We start from the raw sequence: 20986 nt of genomic DNA, 5'->3' as shown, positions 1-20986 counted from the left end.
TCTGCGCAGGTTTTCTCGTCAGCTGCCTCTACCGTACATGGTTTCCCGAAATATTCTGGAATGTCGGACACTCCTGTAAATGCCATCGTCCAGTCTTCCATGAGAGCCTCCTGCAGCTGTTTCTTCTCCACACTTGGCGCTGGCGTGACCGGGACGCCGCTCTGCGGGCGCTGAGCATTGATCGGCTGTTTATTAGGGCTCTGACATGATGTGCGGGTGTCGTCCAGGAGAGGACAACCCTTCTAAGGCCACCATATAAAATACACTGGGAAGTATGAGAGCGACGACGGGCGCTGCACAACCTGCGCCGGTCACAGGGACATTGCCCAAACCTCAACACTAAGATGTGACACGAAGGACGAGAGGATGCGGAAACAACAGCGGACACCAACGAGAAGAGACCAAGAGCAATGCCGCCGCTGGAGAAGTCCTGACCGACACGCCATCACTACAGTCTACATGACAAGGCAGGTGTGGAGTCCAGGACCGTGGCCTCTGTAATTGGGGTCATCTCAAGTGACAAATTGCAAGGGGCGAGGCTCCATACTAATAAGGCTGAGCAGGTTGTCCTTGAGCCTTTAATTGAGGGTTGGCAAGAAGAGGGGAGACTGACGGACTCGGTGCCGTCCATCCTATGGTGCCACCATAAAGACAGTCACAATCTTGTGCTCTCTGGCACCCCCTCTGCTCCGCTTGCCTAGACCACCCCTTATTTAGCAATGTCCTTTCTGTGACTCCTCTGACCCTTCTCTATGTTGTATTCGCTCAATATTGAACCTGAACTCCTTATAGTAATAATAATCTTTATATAGCGCCAACATATTCCGCAGCGCTTTACAGTTTAACAGTTTCAAAACACAAGTCATAAGTAACAACATTAACAATACAATAATTACAGCACAATCAGCCGCCCCTGCTGGTGAGAGCTTACACTCTACAGTGAGGTGGGGGAGATACAGAGTACAGGTGTGTATATACAGTGGTGTATCTACAATGAAGGTCCAGCCATCCTGAGGGAGTGAGGGATGGATGGAGATAGTGAATGGGCTACACACGCACACTTACACACAGAATGACTGTGATTAGTGAATGTGATAGGCCGCTCTGAACAGATGTGTTTTGAGGGAGCGCCTAAAACTATGCAAACTGTGGATAGTCCTGATTTCTTGGGGTAGCGCATTCCAGAGGATAGGAGCAGCGCGGGAGAAGTCTTGGAGTCGGGAGTGGGAGGTACGGATTAGGGCAGAGGTTAGTCGAAAGTCATTTGCAGAGCGCAGCGATCGGTTAGGCAAATAGACAGAAATGAGGGAGGAGATGTAGGGGGGTGCTGCACCGTGGAGAGCTTTGTGGGTGAGAACAAGTACTTTGAATTGGATCCTATAATGAATGGGCAGCCAATGTAAGGACTGGCGAAGAGCGGACGTGTCCGAGTACCGATTAGCCAGATGGACGATCCTGGCCGCTGCATTAAGTATGGACTCCTTAAAGCAGTTGCTCTACTAGACCATTTTCAGGCCCCCCAATTTCTTACCTGTTTACTCTTGAAGCACACAGCAGCTGCAGCCAATCTTTGGCCACATCCCTGACCGCTGCAGGCACACACACTCAATGCAGGAGGATCCAGAGCACCATGATGGGCCCAGATGGGAGCTGGACATCATAGAGGTGCTGCTCATCTCGGAGGACCTGACGCATCTTGTGTTAATTAGCCCATTATTTCATAGAGTATCATGTAATTCCTTATTTCTCCAGAGGTGGCGCCACATGGAATTTGAACATTTTTTTTGCCCCGTTCCCCAACAAGTTATTGCTGATCACTGGAGATTCCAGAATATGACGCCTTACGTTTGGATGGGACCTTCAACAAATAAGTGGAGAACTTTTTACTAGACTTAGGCTATGTGCACACGATGTGGATTTGCTGCGTTTCCTCAGCTTTTTTTCCACGCAGAAATGCTCCAAAATGCAAAGGATTATTAAATATATCACAAATGTCATGTCACTATCAGCTGACCCAATAACCAAGAGTGTCACTCATTTCATAAAACGGACATTTTATTCAACATTAATAGACATACAACCATAAAACAATTGCCTCAAACCAACACATATAGGTAGGAGATGCAACGAAAGGATACAATTCTTGTGTATATAATGTATCAAGAATTAAAAAAAAAAAATTTTACTACAGTATCCAAAATAATATAATATGCCCAACAGTATGCTTAGTATTTTTTGTTGACTACAAAAAGGGCTGAATGGCTATAGGAAAATACTTGCAAAAACTGCAACGATGTAAATAAAATTAACTGTCTTAATTTAAATATATAAGATCTTGCACATAATTCCCACCATTGAAGTTTAATGACTATTTCACCAGTTGTAAATCAAATAGCATGCAGCTATTGGTGCTGCTGCTACACCACCATAGCCTACATATACATGGAATCAAATCACCCACAGCATACGATATATGGCGCCGTTGCTACCACAGCCTCTCATATATGCAGGTTATAATAACCCAAAACATATATATAAATGTAAATGAATGAACCGCCAAATACGTATTACCTGAGCCCTGTGCACCGTAAAGTTAGGCATGAAAGACACGCTGCTTCCCTGTCCCCAGGAAGAAGCACGGGCGAAACGCGCGTTGGGGTGCGGGGAAGCAGCTTGTCTTTCATGCCTAACTTTGCATATATGAGAGGCTGTGGTAGCGCTGTAGCAGCTACGGCGGCATATATCGTATGCTGTGGGTGATTTGAATCCATGTATATGTAGGCTATGGTGGTGTAGCAGCAGCAATAGCTGCATGCTATTTGATTTACAACTGGTGAAATAGTCATTAAACTTCAATAGTGGGAATTATGTGCAAGATCTTATTTATTTAAATTAAGACAGTTAATTTTATTTACATCGTTGCAGTTTTTGCAAGTATTTTCCTATAGCCATTCAGCCCTTTTTGTAGTCAACAAAAAATACTAAGCATACTGTTGGGCATATTATATTATTTTGGATACTGTAGTAAAAAATTTTTTTTCAAATTCTTGATACATTATATACACAAGAATTGTATCCTTTCGTTGCATCTCCTACCTATATGTGTTGGTTTGAGGCAATGGTTTTATGGTTGTATGTCTATTAATGTAGAATAAAATGTCCGTTTTATGAAATGAGTGACACTCTTGGTTATTGGGTCAGCTGATAGTGACATGACCTTTGTGATATTTTATGTATTTTCAGAGTGTAGCCCCCTCCTTTAAAGGGTAATGGGCTTGGGTATTGTGCTTACCAAAGGATTATTAAAGCAAGGTAAATCAATGATAATCCTGAAGTGCTGTGCACATGATCAGGAAATTTCCGTTCTTATTCGCAGCGCTTTATTTTCCGCAGCATCTCAATTCTTTTTGCTTTTCTGCAGCGTTTTTCACCCATTGACTTCCATTGAGTCACTCAAATCTGCAGCAAAAACGCAGATGTAAAAAGGTTTGTGGATTTACTACAGATTTACTGCCAAAAACGCTGCAGAATTGTCGAAGGAAATGATGTCAGAAGGAGGAAGAGTGTGAGGGCGAAGAATATAGAATAGAGTCCATCTTAGTAGAAGCACATCAACAATGGAGTCCTATCCTATGGAGGTTGGTCAAGGAAATGACATCACATTTTTTCTCTTTTTTTAAATAATATATCTTTATTTAGGTAACAAATCCGCATCAAAATGCTCAAAATCCTCACAAAAAATGCACAGGATTTACACTGCGTTTTTCTGCTGAGAGATGCAGAAACCATGCAGAAATTTCCGCAAGCAAATCCGCAACGTGCGCACATAACCTTAGAGTGTTAGCGTGAGCTGGTAGTTCCCATGTTATTATGGGATAGGAATTGCCCTGCAATCGCTTAGATGCTGTGGTCAGTACTTGCTATGGCACCAAAGTGGTTTCACAGAGGGATGGCGCTCACATAAGGGACACATTGATGCAGCCGTAATGGCCAAGAAGATGGGTGGCCGAATGACCATAGTGGTAGCGTCAACTATCTTTTGCAGGACATGTCCTCTCTTAGGCCACTGCCTAATCTGCCGTGTTCCTCTAAGTATGAAGCAGCACATCCCAGCCGCCATACCCCGGGCTCCCTGACCAGGCACCAGCCCACCCAAAGAAGCTGCAGCAGCGACTCTGCACTGTGTGCCCACCGGCATAGGGAGGGTACAGTCCTACTCTGACTGTGGTAGGCACAGGCCATCTGTGCAAGGCCAGCACCCACATTATTTGTCAGATAAGGGGTTAAATTTAAAAAAATGTACTTATTGGGCAAAATATGGCAGGCGTGTCCCGCGGTGCAGGCAGTGCACTGCAGATTTTGACTCTGCTTTTAGACGTTTGGGAGGTATTTAAGGTGTTAACGTCCAGATAGGAAGTAATAGCAGAAAGCAGATTGCATAAAGGAAGTGGTGAGAGGGGAAATCACCGTGTGTGGCAGCTTGTTGTCATTTCACCTGATGGCTCCGGAGAAGCGGCTCGTCCTCCTACAGCGGCTGCGCACCCCTGCCCTGGTGGTCCTGCTGCTCTTCATGGACACTCTTCTCGGCTCCCGGTTTCAGTGTCCTGAGAAGAGAAGCTTCAGGATTGTCTACTCCCTCATGTACTTACTGTTGCCGGCCTTTTTCTTAGTCTTTTCTAATTTGCTGCTGAGGTCGAGGCCGGCGTCCCACGCGTTTCCGTCTTTGCCGCCGCCGCCATCCTCCCATATTATATTTCTCATAATACAGCTCGGGAAAGCGCCTCTGATCTGGGTCTTCATCGTGATGCTCAATAGGACGTTTCTCAGCTGCCTCCTTCTAGACGTGGACTACAACGTCAATCTTACTCTCTTCCCTTCCTTACAGGTGAGACAATTTATGGGGATGATTGTACTGTCCATACTGCCATGTACTGTAAGCATCCATATTTGGATCTGTGTCAGAGTCTGGATTCTCTTTTATAAACCTTTTTCCTTTCAGTCCCTCAGGGGTTAATATGGGTTTTTGCTCCCGTTGGCCGCTGGTGTTACTACAAGTTTAGTGAGTCTGCTTCTGGGGTTTTCCCCCCCGGTGGCCGCCGGTGTTACTACAAGTTTAGTCAGCCTGCTGCTGGGTTCCCCCCTGGTGGCCACTGGTGTTGCTACATATTTAATTAGTCAGCAGGTGGTGACCAGGCCCGGATTGATAATCTGTCCAACCGGGCATTTTCCCGCTGGGCCGGGATGTGTGCGACTTTGTGGGCCGCTGGAGTGGCGGCACCCGCTCATCTGGCCGCCGCCGATGCGGTCACCGGCCCGTTTTAAATTTTTGCCGCTGACCCTTTAAATCTGTGGCACGGCGGTTTTACACAGGCTGGCGCTGGCAGCAGAAGCTGCATCATCACTCACCACAAGTCAGTAGCACAGGAAGGGGTTAAGAACGTCTGACGTTGCAGTCAGGACGTTCTTTGTGGGAGGAGAGAGCCGCTCTGCTCTCCTGACTTGCAAAACAGAAGCCGCGGAGACACCATCACGTGTTTCTCAACGCAAGCAATGACCAGCCAGGTCTTTGTCCGGGAAGGAACAACCACGGGAAGGGTAGTCTCCAATGAAGGAAACCACCTATGCCAAAACATGGTATCCATCCACATACAGCTGTTTCGGGGTATTGCCCCTCATCAGTGTGGAGTAGGAAACTGGCTGGTAGGAGCAATGCCTAGTAAAAAGACTATGAAGAGGAGGATGAATGAACTCATGGAGATCAACATCCGACACTGCGGAGACACCATCACGTGTTTCTCAACGCAGTGATTCTAGAGCACTGCCCCCATCCCTTATGGGAAATATGCAAAACATGCAAAACAGAAGCCGCGGAGACACCATCACGTGTTTCTCAACGCAAGCAATGACCAGCCAGGTCTTTGTCCGGGAAGGAACAACCACGGGAAGGGCAGTCTCCAATGAAGGAAACCACCTATGCCAAAACATGGTATCCATCCACATACAGCTGTTTCGGGGTATTGCCCCTCATCAGTGTGGAGTAGGAAACTGGCTGGTCATTGCTTGCGTTGAGAAACACGTGATGGTGTCTCCGCGGCTTCTGTTTTGCATGTTTTGCATATTTCCCATAAGGGATGGGGGCAGTGCTCTAGAATCACTGCGTTGAGAAACACGTGATGGTGTCTCCGCAGTGTCGGATGTTGATCTCCATGAGTTCATTCATCCTCCTCTTCATAGTCTTTTTACTAGGCATTGCTCCTACCAGCCAGTTTCCTACTCCACACTGATGAGGGGCAATACCCCGAAACAGCTGTATGTGGATGGATACCATGTTTTGGCATAGGTGGTTTCCTTCATTGGAGACTGCCCTTCCCGTGGTTGTTCCTTCCCGGACAAAGACCTGGCTGGTCATTGCTTGCGTTGAGAAACACGTGATGGTGTCTCCGCGGCTTCTGTTTTGCATGTTTTGCATATTTCCCATAAGGGATGGGGGCAGTGCTCTAGAATCACTGCGTTGAGAAACACGTGATGGTGTCTCCGCAGTGTCGGATGTTGATCTCCATGAGTTCATTCATCCTCCTCTTCATAGTCTTTTTACTAGGCATTGCTCCTACCAGCCAGTTTCCTACTCCACACTGATGAGGGGCAATACCCCGAAACAGCTGTATGTGGATGGATACCATGTTTTGGCATAGGTGGTTTCCTTCATTGGAGACTGCCCTTCCCGTGGTTGTTCCTTCCCGGACAAAGACCTGGCTGGTCATTGCTTGCGTTGAGAAACACGTGATGGTGTCTCCGCGGCTTCTGTTTTGCATGTTTTGCATATTTCCCATAAGGGATGGGGGCAGTGCTCTAGAATCACTGCGTTGAGAAACACGTGATGGTGTCTCCGCAGTGTCGGATGTTGATCTCCATGAGTTCATTCATCCTCCTCTTCATACTGCTCTCCTGACTGACGTATCAGAAGAGACTCAGGACATCCGTCCTACCTTCGCGCGCCTGCAATAATCACTGGATGCTGCCAGGATTAGAGTGACGGATGGGTCTGGGACCTGGTGAGTGAGTGAATAAAGGTTCTGCTGGGCTGCAGTGGGGTGGCTGGCTGGCATATACAGTGCTGCTGGGCTGCAGTGAGGTGGCTGGCTGGCATATACAGTGCTGCTGGGCTGCAGTGGGGTGGCTGGCTGGTATATATAGTGCTGCTGGGCTGCAGTGGGGTGACTGGCTGGTATATATAGTGCTGCTGGGCTGCAGTGGGGTGGCTGGCTGGTATATATACAGTGTTGCTGGACCGCAGTGGGGTGGCTGGCTGGCATATACATTGCTGCAGGGCCGCAGTGGGCTGGCTGGTATATACAGTGCTGCTGGGCTGCAGTGGGATGGCTGGCTGGCATATACAGTGCTGCTGGGCTGCAGTGGGGTGGCTGGCTGGTATATATACAGTGCTGCTGGGCTGCAGTGGGGTGGCTGGCTGGTATATATAGTGCTGCTGGGCTGCAGTGGGGTGGCTGGCTGGTATATATAGTGCTGCAGGGCCGCAGTGGGCTGGCTGGTATATACAGTGCTGCTGGGCTGCAGTGGGGTGGCTGGCTGGCATATACAGTGCTGCTGGGCTGCAGTGGGGTGGCTGGCTGGTATATATACAGTGCTGCTGGGCTGCAGTGGGGTGCCTGGCTGGTATATATACAGTGCTGCTGGGCTGCAGTGGGGTGGCTGGCTGGTATATATAGTGCTGATGGGCTGCAGTGGGGTGGCTGGCTGGTATATATACAGTGTTGCTGGACCGCAGTGGGGTGGCTGGCTGGCATATACATTGCTGCTGGGCCGCAGTGGGGTGGCTGGCTGGCATATACAGTGCTGCAGGGACGCAGTGGGCTGGCTGGTATATACAGTGCTGCTGAGCTGCAGTGGGGTGGCTGGCTGGTATATATACAGTGCTGCTGGGCCGCAGTGGGCTGGATGGTATATACATTGCTGCTGGGCTGCAGTGGGGTGGCTGACTGGCATATACAGTGCTGCTGAGCCGCAGTGGGGTGACTGGATGGTATATATACAGTGCTGCTGGGCTGCAGCGGGGTGGCTGTTTGGCATATACAGTGCTGCTGGGCCGCAGTGGGCTGGATGGTATATACAGGAAAGCTGGGCTGCAGTGGGGTGGCTGGCTGGTATATACAATGCTGCAGGGCCGCAGTGGGGTGGCTGGCATATACAGTGCTGCTGAGCTGCAGTGGGGTGGCTGGTATATATACAGTGCTGCTGGGCTGCAGTGAGGTGGCTGGCTGGCATATACAGTGCAGCTGGGCTGCAGTGGGGTGGCTGGCTGGTATGTATACAGTGCTGCTGGGCTGCAGTGAGGTAGCTGGCTGGTATAAACAGTGCTGCTGGGCCGCAGTGGGCTGGATGGTATATACAGGAAAGCTGGGCTGCAGTGGGGTGGCTGGCTGGTATATACAGTGCTGCTGGGCCACAGTGGGGTGGCTGGCATATACAGTGCTGCTGGGCTGCAGTGGGGTGGCTGGCTGGCTTATACAGTGCTGCTGGGCCGCAGTGGGATGGATGGTATATACAGGAAAGCTGGGCTGCAGTGGGGTGGCTGGCTGGTATATACAGTGCTGCTGGGCCGCAGTGGGGTGGCTGGCATATACAGTGCTGCTGCGCTGCAGTGGGGTGGCTGGTATATATACAGTGCTGCTGGGCTGCAGTGGGGTGGCTGGCTGGCATATACAGTGCTGCTGGGCTGCAGTGGGGTGGCTGGCTGATATATATACAGTGCTGCTGGGCTGCAGTGAGGTGGCTGGCTGGTATATACAGTGCTGCTGGGCCGCAGTGGGGTGGCTGGCTGGCTTATACAGTGCTGCAGTGGGGTGGCTGGCTGGCTTATACAGTGCTGCAGTGGGGTGGCTGGCTGGTATATATACAGTGCTGCTGGGCTGCAGTGGGGTGGCTGACTGGCAAATACAGTGCTGCTGGGCTGCAGTGGGGTGGCTAGCTGGTGTATACAGGTGATGCTGGGCTTCAGTGGGGTGGCTGGCTGGTGTATAATGTACAGGTGCTGCTGGGCTGCAGTGGGCAGCAAGGCAGATGGTGATGATGTATATACAGCTGGTGCTGGGCTCAGTGGGCTGGTGCTGGACCTGGTGATGATATATATACAGGCAGTGCTGGGCTCAGTCTGCTGGGGCTTTACCTGGTGATGATGTGTATATACAGGTGGTGGTGCTGGGCTCAGTGTGCTGGGGCTTTAACTGGTGATGTATATACAGGAGGTGCTGGGCTAAGTGGGCTGATGCTGGACCTGGTGATGATATATATACAGGCGGTGCTGCTGGGCTCAGTGGGCTGGTGCTGGACCTGGTGATGATATATATACAGGAAGTGCTGGGCTCAGTGAGCTGGTGCTGGTGATGATATATATACAGGCGGTGCTGCTTGGCTCAGTGAGCTGGTGCTGGACCTGGTGATGAGATATATACAGGAAGTGCTGGGCTCAGTGAGCTGGTGCTGGTGATGATATATATACAGGCGGTGCTGCTGGGCTCAGTGGGCTGGGGCTTTACCTGGTGATGTATATACAGGAGGTGCTGGTCTCAGTGGGCTTGTGGTGGACCTGGTTAAGATATATATACAGGTTTTGAGGCTGATGTATATATACCAACCCCCAGCACCTGTGTATATCAGCCACAGCACCTGTGTATACACCAGTACCTCCATATACTTATAAAATAAAAATCATTTATTATAAATAAAACAAAACACAGTTTTAATTTTTTATTTAAAAATAATAAACACGGTTATACTCGCCTAACGCCTAATTCCACCAAAGCCCCTGTTCTTCTGTAATAAAACAAAAAACAATATACCATACCTGTCCATCATTGTGTCACACGCCGTAATCCATGTCGGTGAGAAAGGCCTAGTAGACATCTCAATTGGGGTTTCCTCTTACAAAACTAAAAAATGTCAGTGGGGTCACACTGCAGTCACAGAAGTCTGTATCTCCCAGATCTTAAAGGCAGGGAGAGGGACATGTATTGTAGCACTTACAAAGTCATTTTCCCCTATTAAACCCCCTTAGTGTTATCACCCATTACGATAATCCATTAATTGCCACCATAAAGCATGATACCAACACATTTTTCCCACAAACGCATTATTATTATTTACTGTATATACTTGAGTATAAGCCGACCCCCCTAATTCTGCCACAAAAAAATGGGAAAACTTATTGACTCGAGTATAAGCCTAGGGTGGAAAATGCAGCAGCTACTGGTGATTTTAAATAATAAAAATATATACCAATAAAAGTAAAATTAATTGAGACATCAGTAGGTTAAATGTTTTTGAATATCCATTTTGAATCAGGAGCCCCACATAATGTTCCATACAGTTCATGATGGCCCCATAAGATGCTCCATATAAAATACACCCCATATAATGCTGCACAAAGGTTAATAATGGCCCCATTAGATGCTCCATAGAATAATATGCCCCATATGCTCCTCCATAAAGGTTATAGCCCCATAAGATGCTCCATAGATTATGCCCCCATATGCTGCCCCCATAAGATGCTCCATAGATTATGCCCCTATATGCTGCCCCATAAGATGCTTCATAGATTATGCCCCCATATGCTGCCCCCATAAGATGCTCCATAGATTATTCCCCCATATGCTGCCCCCATAAGATGCTCCATAGATTATGTCCCTATATGCTGCCCCCATAAGATGCTTCATAGATTATGCCCCCATATGCTGCCCCCATAAGGCTACTTTCACACTTGCGTCGGTACGGGCCCGTTGCAATGTGTCGGGCCGACGTACCGACGCACGTTGTGAAAGATTTGCACAACGGGGGCAGCGGATGCAGTTTTTCAACGCATCCGCTGCCCCATTGTAATGTCCAGGGAGGAGGGGGCGGAGTTTCGGCCGCGCATGCGCGGTCGAAAATGGCGGACACGACGCTCAAAAAACAATTACATGTAACGGTTTTTTTGTGCGTCGCGGCCGCCAAAACACGACGCATCCGTCGCACGATGGATGCGACGTGTGGCCATATGTCGCAATGCGTCGCTAATGCAAGTCTATGGAGAAAAAACGCATCCTGCGGGCAACTTTTTAGGATGCGTTTTTGTCTCCAAAATGGCGCATTGCGGCGTACGTCACACGACGCTAGTGTGAAAGTAGCCTAAGATGCTCCATAGATTATGGCCCCATATGCTGCCGCTGCTGCTGCATTTAAAAATAAAAAAAAAATGACATACTCACCTCTCCGTCGCTGGGGCCAGGTGCCGGTGTCACTGCTGGCACCTGAGATATTCACCTGTCTCGCGTGCATGGCTGCTTGCTGCTGTCCGGCACGTTATCTGTCAGTGATGTTCAGACTGCAGGGGGCGCGGCGCACACTACGTCACCGTGCCCTCTGCTGTCTGAACGTCACTGACAGATGACGTGCCGGACAGCAGCAAGCAGCCATGGACGCATGACAGGTGAGTATCGCTATACTTACACGTCCTGGCGCTGTCTCTTCAGCCCGCAGCTTCTCCGCGATCTCCCTTCCTGCCTTCAGCTGTCACGTGGTACCGCTCATTAAAACTCATGAATATGCACATATTCATGAGTTTAATGAGCGGTACCATGTGACCGCTGAAGGAAGGAAGGGAGATCGCGGAGAAGCTGGGGGCTGAAGAGACAGCGCAAGAACGTGTAAGTATGACCTGACACCTCCGACCCCCTGGTGTATATGACTCGAATATAAGCCGATAGGGGGACTTTCACTGCCAAAAAATGGGCTGAAAATCTCGGCTTATATTCGAGTATATACGGTATATAGCGCCATTGGTTCCATGCTGCTGTACATGAGAAGGGGTTACATACAATTAACAGATATCACTTACAGTAAACTAACAATCACAGACTGATATAGAGGAGAGAGGACCCTGCCCTTTCGGGTTTACATGCTACAAGATGGTGGGGAAGGAGACAGTAGGTTGGTGGGTTGCAGCAGTTCTGGTGTTGGTTGAGGTGATATATCTGGTAGTAGTGAGGAGGTAGCGGGGTCACGTGACACCCTCACAGTTAATGCCTCAAAACTTGTTTTTCCACAATGCTAATATAATTACAAATGGTAGCTATGTATTCTGGTTTATTCAAGTTAGAGCAATCCACCTTGATAGTACTGTAACATGAAGCAGAATTACCGCACGTAAACCTGCAACCAAAAATGTGTTGTGAATTTATCCTGTAGGACCATACTTTAAAGACGTCTGTTTTATGGAAAATGTGTTTCTGTGGATCTGTAGAATTTCCCAGTTATTTCTGATTAATCAAACTGTAGAGAAGAGGTTGTATTGAAAAAGACATCCTCACAATTCATTTTTTATTTATTTTTTAAATGTATGTGGGCTGCTTTGGTTGGTGTGCCAGGGCTGATTTTCAGTCCCAGTCCGGCCCTGGTGGTGACCACCCCCCTCCTTCCTATAAAAGGTCATCAGGTGCTGTAGCTCACTGTTGGTAATACTGGTCATTTGGAAGCCAACCGTTCTGAAGAGAAAAGCTATCTTGAGCAGTGGTGTTTGCAGCTGATCTGAAGCAGTGGTTATTCTGCTGGAAGCTGTGTTTGGGTACCTTACTCTGTGGTCCGGTGCATGACTCCAGAGCAAGCTAAGTGTTTGTTTTTCCCTGTCTGTTATTTTCCTTGGTGTCTTATTAGTACAGCAGTGGGACCAGTTTCCGCACTTGCCAGTTCCCTAGTAAGGGATAAGTGCAGGGCAAGTGAAGGACCTAGGTATCCTGGTCAGCGACAGGTTGAAAGAACCTGTATAGGGAATGTCAGGAGAGTTCAGGGTTCTTCCTTAGGAGAGTGCAGGAGGTGTCCTCTTCCCCGTTCCCTATTGTAGGGCCCACCATTGTAATTGTTTCCCCCGGTGTCCCTTTGTTTGTCTTTGTTGGTTTTGTGACCGATCGTTGGGTCAGGTCACACTGGGCAAGTCACCCCGTGACACACTCGTGAGCGCTGTTCACTCGTCTGATCAGCCGTGAGAATACAAAGACTGATGTTAATATACGTGAGCCTCTACTGTCTGGGGGTCATCAGGAACAGACACCACGAAGGCGTCATCAGACGACATGACGGGGGCATCAGGCAAAACGACGGGGGGCATCAGGTAACATGATGGGGGCATCAGACGACACGACAGCGGCATCAGAGGGCGCGACACAGCGGCATCAGGGTACAACGAGGGCATCTGACGACACGACGGGCATCAGACAAAACACGACGAGGCATCGGATGACACGACGGGGGCATCAGTCGACACAACGGGGGGCATCAGGCGACACGACGGTGGTATCAGACAACATGGCAGTGGCATCAGAGGATACGACGACGGCATCAGAGGGCACGACGACGGCATCAGACAACACAACGGCGGCATCAGATGACACGACAGCGGAATCAGACAGCACGACTGCAGCATAAGACGACACTTTATTTGTAGTCTGGAACCATGGAGACACATAGCTCACCATAGTAACTGTATGCACAGAAGGAGGGTTTTTCTTTTTAAAGGGAAGCTGTCAGCAGGATTGTGCTCAGTGACTACAGACAGTGTCAGGTCGGTGCTGTTATACTGATTACACTGACACCTGCTGATGAAATCCGTCTTGTGGTTGTTGTGAAATCTGGATTTACAACTAATGAGATTCTGGGGCGGCCTGTGGTGCAGGGTCTTCATGTGGTGCCCTGATTAGGTATGCATTTGTATGGTTTCTGACCGGTCACTGATCCCTCACTGACCTGCCCCCTAGTTTACACAATGAATATTATAGATATATATATATATATATATATATATTGTAAGGATTCGGACTCGCTTAGGTGCGGCGGGAGTCAAACATGAGGCACGTTCCTTTAAAATTTCACATGGTTTATTACTCCATAAACCAGAGACAGCACATAAACAGTCCTTAGCTGGGCTGTGTTCCCTCAGGTCCTGTGCACACAGGTCAGGGCAATGTCCAGAGCAGCGCTCTATCTGCAGCCGCAGACACAGGAAGGCTTCTCCTTCCTTGGAACACAGACCACTCTCTGTAGTGTCGCACCTGGACACATGGAAGTCTGTCCACACTCTGCCAGACTTCCTCACAGTCTCTCTCACATGTGCCAAACACCTTAATTACATAGCCCTGTAACCACACCCATAGGTGAGGTATGGATCACATGAGCTGGTCACATGGTCAGGACTTCACCACATGTCCTGAACATACACATATCTTCAGGCAAAACGGAGTACATTCCGCACCCAGTGCACTAAATGACATCTTTAGTGCTCATGTACACTATAGGCAAAATACTCCGGGTTGCATCGCAGGGAGCATCCCTCCATGTGACATATCTCCCATTAACCACGCGATCACCTGTCACACCACACGCTTTCCATGGACCCGACAACGAGGAATGGAACCATCCCATCTTCACCCTTGTCCTGGGTTTCGTCATTAGCCGGAATCCTCACTCTCATCACGCCAGACCTGTTCACCATGTCCTGCATCACTTTCCCAAACCTTCCGATGACTTTCCTCACCAGACCTCCGGGCACTTGAATGATGTCTTCTGCAATGCCCTGCTGACTTTGAACTTTCCTCGCACACTCTAGACATCGAGCGGCTTCTTTTTTTCCCAACAGGATCATCTGCCTTGTGCGGAGGCATTGTAGATGCATATCCCTCAGGATAGTAACCCGCTTCCTTGTGACTTCCTTAGATGACAGTATGACCAGCTGCTTCGTCTCTGGTGCCCAGATCACACTACATGCTTCTATAGCCTTCCTAAAGGCCTCATGCACACCTTCCTCAGCACAGGCTTCCTGCATGTCTTCTGGTACATCAATTACAACCTTGAAGGTCGTGGACTTGCTCTCACCCTGAACAGATGGCTCTGGGTTCCCTACGGACACTTCCCTCAAGATATCTGTCACGATTGGATGACTGTCTTGTGCAGCCCTTGGCTCACCATCTTCCTGAGATTTACAGTCTTCAGGACCCTTTTCCAAGATGGGCTTTGGCAGTTCTGCCTTGCTATCAGGCGGGCACGGCTGCTGTACGTCTTCGCCCATCCACTTCTCCCGTAGAAGACCTTTTCCTACTCCACTGAGTTCTTGCAGAACTTTATCTCGCTCCTCTGCCAGGTAGCGACGCTCATCCTCTCTCCTGAGAATCTCCTGTTGATACTTCTCTTGGGCCTCTCTGAGCACCTCCATATCTTCCAACAGGGTCTTGTTCATGGTTTTACACGCTGACAGGTGACCTCTGAGCTCAGAGACTTCCTTCTCCAGCTCATCCACTCTGTGCTCAGTCACTTGTCTCAGTGCTTTGCCTGCCAAGAGCTCGGACTCTAGGTGGTGCAACCGCTCCACCTGCGCGGAGTTGGCGACTTCCAGACTCGCCACCTTCAGACACTCCCTCGCCAGCTGCTGACACATCTCTTCGCGCCCTTGCTCCAAGTCTCGTAGGTGCGCTTCTACCTGGTGCAAACTGTCATTACACTGGATTCGTGCTTCTGTCTGACAAACACTGTCTTCAGCCCTAGTGGTTGCTACTGGCAATAACATATTACAGTCACGCCTGGTACCTGTGTCACACCCCACCGCATGGGAAATGTTCATGTTGCTCTCTGTTCGGGTGTCAGGTCCACTCTTTTTAATTACCACACCACTATCAGTCTCTCTCTGGTACCCGTCAGGTGACATCATGTCCGTAAGTGGGGCCGACGCACTGTTCTCTCTGGTCATGTTTAACTTAGGCCTGTCAACTTTAGGAGGCGGACTTTTCACACCATTACCTCCCATACACATTATATCAACAGACACTTCTCCTTTTGTCCACCAGTCCCACAGGGCTTCTAAGTCCCGCCCTATTACCATAGTATACTGTAAGTCTGGGTCTACTGTCACTACATGGTACGTGGAACTCTCAGTCGTGTCAATGTAGAGGTATGCTGTCAAAAGTTCTTTATCGTCCCCACCAAAGCCATTCACTCTCGTCACCATCCCAGGCGACACAGAACGTCCAGGAGTGGTTTTTAGCACAGATACCGGACTCCCAGGGTCTAACAATCCCATCACCCGTTCTCCATCCAGCCAGAAGGGGCACTGTAGTGTTGGTTCACTGACCGAGCTACTCACAGTCGTCTCATCTCCCAGCCCACCATCCGTCATGTCACGAGACGTCAGGTCCGTAAGTTGGGCAGATGTCCTTCTCCTTCCGGTCAGTTCTACCTCTGACCTGTCTACGTCAGGAGCCGTCACTATCTTAGTGTCCGCTGGCCCCACAGTCGAAGCATCTCCATCGTCCGACCAAACGTCATCAAACAAAACAAAGTCCCGGCCCCTCTCCCAGGCATAGACTAAGTCCCGTGGTATCCCTCCCCCTTGGCACTCACCACCTTTGGTCCCCTCAAACACTACTCTGTCTACTGCATAGTTCACCGTGACCCCGTGTTTACAGCGAACCCTGACGTTTTTCTCGGACAGAGAGAAAGTGAGAGGAGTTCCTGTCAGAGTCACCTGATTCTCTGATTCCAGCCGACCAAAGGCTCCTTCCCGGTGCAGCATCACTGTACACATCTGTGGCCCGTCATTACTACCTGGAAAGGATATTCCACATTCTGGAAAAGACCTGCACATACACTGCGGTACTCCAGACGTACCTACTGAGTCACCCAGTGCTGTCACTTCTTCAAACTTGGCCCCTTTCTGGACCACCACCCCGCTTTGGGTTGCCGCCCCCTCCCGGGACTCCACCCCATTTTGGGTTACCACCCCAATTTGGGCCACCGCCCCCTTTGGGGACTCCACCCCTTTACGGGCTACCACCCCGATTTGGGCCACCGCCCCCTTTTGGGACTCCACCCCTTTACGGGCTACCTCCCCGATTTGGGCCAACGCCCCCTTTTGGGACTCCACCCCTTTACGGGATTTCCCCATGTCTGTCCTGCAGAACCTCTTAGGCCACAGTTCACACAGTACAGTTTATGCCTTTTTCTGGTACTGGCCCTTTAAGCACGACACCACACCAATTCCTTCTGGCACTGCCCCAGCTCCTGCCGTCGCTCACAAGCAGCTGCTGGTGTCTCTGCAGCTCCTGCTGCGTCGTCTTCGTGGACCCGCCGATCCACCGGAAGCCACTTGTCACCCTCAAAGATAAAAAAACCACAAAAGCGCGCCCATAGGGCCTTACCAGTGCAGGTATAATGGGTATAAGGACATAATACAGGGTACTCACCCTTAATAGTTGTGTAAAGCCAGAACTACTGTATCCGCTTAGTCATATGCCATAAAGCTGCAGCAGGATGGTGTAGACAGACAGCGTCTGCTACCAATGCTCAAATAGGAGATCCCAAAAAGAAAAAACATCAGGTCCCCGCGCTGCGAGACCTTCGTGAGCGTACTGAGCCACAGCAAGCACTTTCAGGATTTTTTTTTTTTTTTTTTTGCAGAGAAGCGAAGAAAAGGGAAAAAAAAAAACACAAGCACAGTCTCTCACTGACTCTGGTCAGTGCAACACGGATTCCTGTCCGTTACCTGCTGGTGTCAGCCACACAGGTTCTCGGGTACCTCTTCTCCTCATAGGCATCCCACAAATCTCCATACAGTCATTTCCTCTGACCTCGGTCAGTATTACGCACGATTTTCCATACCGTCTGTGCTCCTGGGAATCGCTGCCCGCAGTCTGTCACCAATTGTAAGGATTCGGACTCGCTTAGGTGCGGCGGGAGTCAAACATGAGGCACGTTCCTTTAAAATTTCACCGGGTTTATTACTCCATAAACCAGAGACAGCACATAAACAGTCCTTAGCTGGGCTGTGTTCCCTCAGGCCCTGTGCACACAGGTCAGGGCAATGTCCAGAGCAGCGCTCTATCTGCAGACACAGGAAGGCTTCTCCTTCCTTGGAACACAGACCACTCTCTGTAGTGTCGCACCTGGACACAGGGAAGTCTGTCCACACTCTGCCAGACTTCCTCACAGTCTCCCTCACATGTGCCAAACACCTTAATTACATAGCCCTGTAACCACACCCATAGGTGAGGTATGGATCACATGAGCTGGTCACATGGTCAGGACTTCACCACATGTCCTGAACATACACATATCTTCAGGCAAAACGGAGTACATTCCGCACCCAGTGCACTAAATGACATCTTTAGTGCTCATGTACACTATAGGCAAAATACTCCGGGTTGCATCGCAGGGAGCATCCCTCCATGTGACATATCTCCCATTAACCACGCGATCACCTGTCACACCACAATATATATAAATATATATATATATTGAAAAAAAAATCCCCTTCTGCAGGCAGGTGCCTGCGCTGCAGTATGATCGCATATATAATGTGTATTTAATTATTTTATTTGATGGTATCCATAAATTCATAATAAAAAAATTTGAAAATGGCGCCTGCGGAGTAGTGATAGCTGCTAATACGCAGATGCTGGCGGCGCCATCCTGCTAGAGAAAAAAAATTGCCTCCTCCAAGATGGTGGCGCCTGCTCATTAGCATCTGTCAGATCGCAGAAATAAACGCTGCGCGGATTCCGAGTGTTGGGCGTCCTTAGATATCAAAGGATCTGTCAAGTCACCGCTGTAACACGTGTTCTGCCAAAGTTTGCAAACAGTGAATAGTAATCTGTGTGTCACATAGTCCGGCTCCCTAATCTTCCCTATCAGCCTTGCTTAACACCACCTGGCCGCTCTCCGTCACTGCCAGCCTTCTCCAAATCTTGTGCGTGGTCATTGCCTTCTAAAGCGCATGTGCAGTGCAGCGAGGTGTGCTGTGCCCGACCTTCGTGCTGTGCCGCGTGTGCCACAAATCTCTCAGCCATTCTGACCTGGCGCTTGCGCAGCACCGCAATGAAGATGGCACAGTGCACAACGCTGGTGATGATGCCGGGCGCCTGACATGGTGTCACCAGAAGCTTGATTAAGTGGTCCCTTCATCTAGTAAATCTACAGGGAATCGGCTTCAGGAAACGCTCCCTTCTATAATGAGTTTTAGGAAAAGTTTTTATTTTGCTGAAAAGTTTTTGAAGTGGTTTGAAGAAGTTTATTTTTTCAGCCTTCTGTTTGGAAAGTGCCAAGTTTGAGGCGTTTTCCATCAGGAGATGCTACAAAGATGAAATATTCACTTTTTCTTTTCACATCAGATGTTTTTCAAAATCTGAAGCTTAAAATATGTTCAGAAAAGTCAATTTTTCAAGTGTTTTTCCAAGCAGATTAATGCAAAAAAAAAACTGTGCACAAAGCCTCACATGCAAATTTTGCTATCATGGATTTCATTCCTGCTACACTGCTTTTCCAAAATGTTATTCTTTTTCAAAACAAAACAAGACAATAACATCGAGTCATTAATTGACGCAACAGACGCTAGATCATACAAAATCAAGTGCAAGAGCAAACGTAGCGATCGAAGTAATGGATAAAGTACAATAAAATTCCTGCTACACTGCAAACCCGCAACAGAATGAACCCACAGTGGATCCAAAGTTTGCTCGTATTTCTATGCAGAAAATGTCCACAGCATGTGGGGGAGATTAGTAATCCACTGCACTGCACTGCAAGTATTCACTTTTATAAACCGGACTGCGTCCACCCTTGCTTCTGCTTGTAGGTGGATGAATGTATGGATATAAGTCTATTATTGAACCCACCTGGGATGAGGTGAAGTCCCCCTTTAATTTTGCTTCCAATGTTTGTTTTCTCTAAATCTTCTCTTCTATCTTGTTTTTGCAGATAAGTGGCCTCATTCTCCTGCTTCTGTGCCTGGTATTGGAGTATTTTTCACCGCACTTCTCCTTCCTCCAGGAGCATCTGCAGTACCTTAATAATAAGCGGTACGAGGAGCTCCTCCTGCGGGAGACTGAAGTCGTCATACAGGAGGCGGCTGAAGAGAAAATGAAATTGTTTATTCAGTCTATGATCAGCGCAGATGTGGATAAATTAAACCCTGGAGATTCGGAGATGCAGGATGTGACGTTACGCCTCATACAGAAGCATCAGGAGAGGGTGCAGAAGGGATTTATAGCAGGAGCGGAGGGCAGAGGGCCGGTGACTATGGTGCATGAGGTGGAAAGTGAGAGTCCATCACGGATCACAATATAACTGCTGTTACCATGTGTCAGTTGGCATACAGTCAGGGGATTCTAATGATTATATCAAATAAAGCTTAATTTTTTAATTATCTACTTCATGGTTCAAAGCTTCATCATTTTCAAGATCTCTGCTTGCTGTCAGGGAATAGATATATTCTTGTTAGATAAAAGCTTTCACCCCATACAACACTGAAACTCATCCCAGCTAAGGGTTTTTTACAATTGTAGCTAGCAGTGCCAGCTCCTGGATGTCTTTTCAATGACTACCTCTTTAAACCACCAATCATGCACTGTATTCTGTGCTGTGTGAGTAAGAATACCATCAGCATGTAAGACCAGCACTGGAACCGCAATGGGGGTGAGCACAATGCCAAGATGAAATATCACATGCAGCGTTGCCACATATTTACTATTCATTCACATTTTTTATATCTTCCACACTTGTCAACATTTATAAGTCCAAAATCATTCCCGTCCCCAAAACATGCAGAAACTCAGACAAGTACAATGCGATTTTTATCACTGTGCATCAATATGACATCCATATGCAATGCATTTTTACATCATATTTTACATACTGTAATTTAAAGCTAATTTGTGAAACAAACTTATATACAGATATAGATAGATGATAGAAAGATATTAGATATAACAGAGAGATATAATAGATATCATACATAGGTGTCCTGTAGTCATACAGTACCTTTTAGTGGTTCAGTGGTTAGCACTGTTGCTTTGCAGCGCTGAGGTCCCTTCCCAGCCTAAAAATACCAGCCGGCAGTTGCCCCAGAAATAGAGTTTCGCATTAGATGTGCCTATTCTGGTGCTTTGCCTGGCTCTTC

At 48.5% G+C, this 20986-nt stretch overlaps 1 protein-coding gene across 2 annotated transcripts in view; it reads left to right on the top strand.

Moving 5' to 3' along the window:
* Positions 1 to 20237, top strand: part of LOC141077512 (uncharacterized) — a 31606-nt gene extending 11369 nt beyond the window's left edge. For both annotated transcript variants that reach the window (XM_073564498.1, XM_073564497.1), the window contains exon 7: positions 19786 to 20237. The gene's annotated coding sequence lies outside the window, so the exon portion shown is untranslated. The remainder of the gene's footprint in view (positions 1 to 19785) is intronic.
* Positions 20238 to 20986: the final 749 nt, after the last annotated feature.

Source organism: Dendrobates tinctorius, unplaced genomic scaffold, assembly GCF_039654945.1.
Source record: "Dendrobates tinctorius isolate UK_male_01 unplaced genomic scaffold, ASM3965494v1 ptg000455l, whole genome shotgun sequence".
Taxonomy (NCBI): Eukaryota; Metazoa; Chordata; class Amphibia; order Anura; family Dendrobatidae; genus Dendrobates; species Dendrobates tinctorius.
This window is presented reverse-complemented; position numbering and strand designations above follow the sequence as displayed.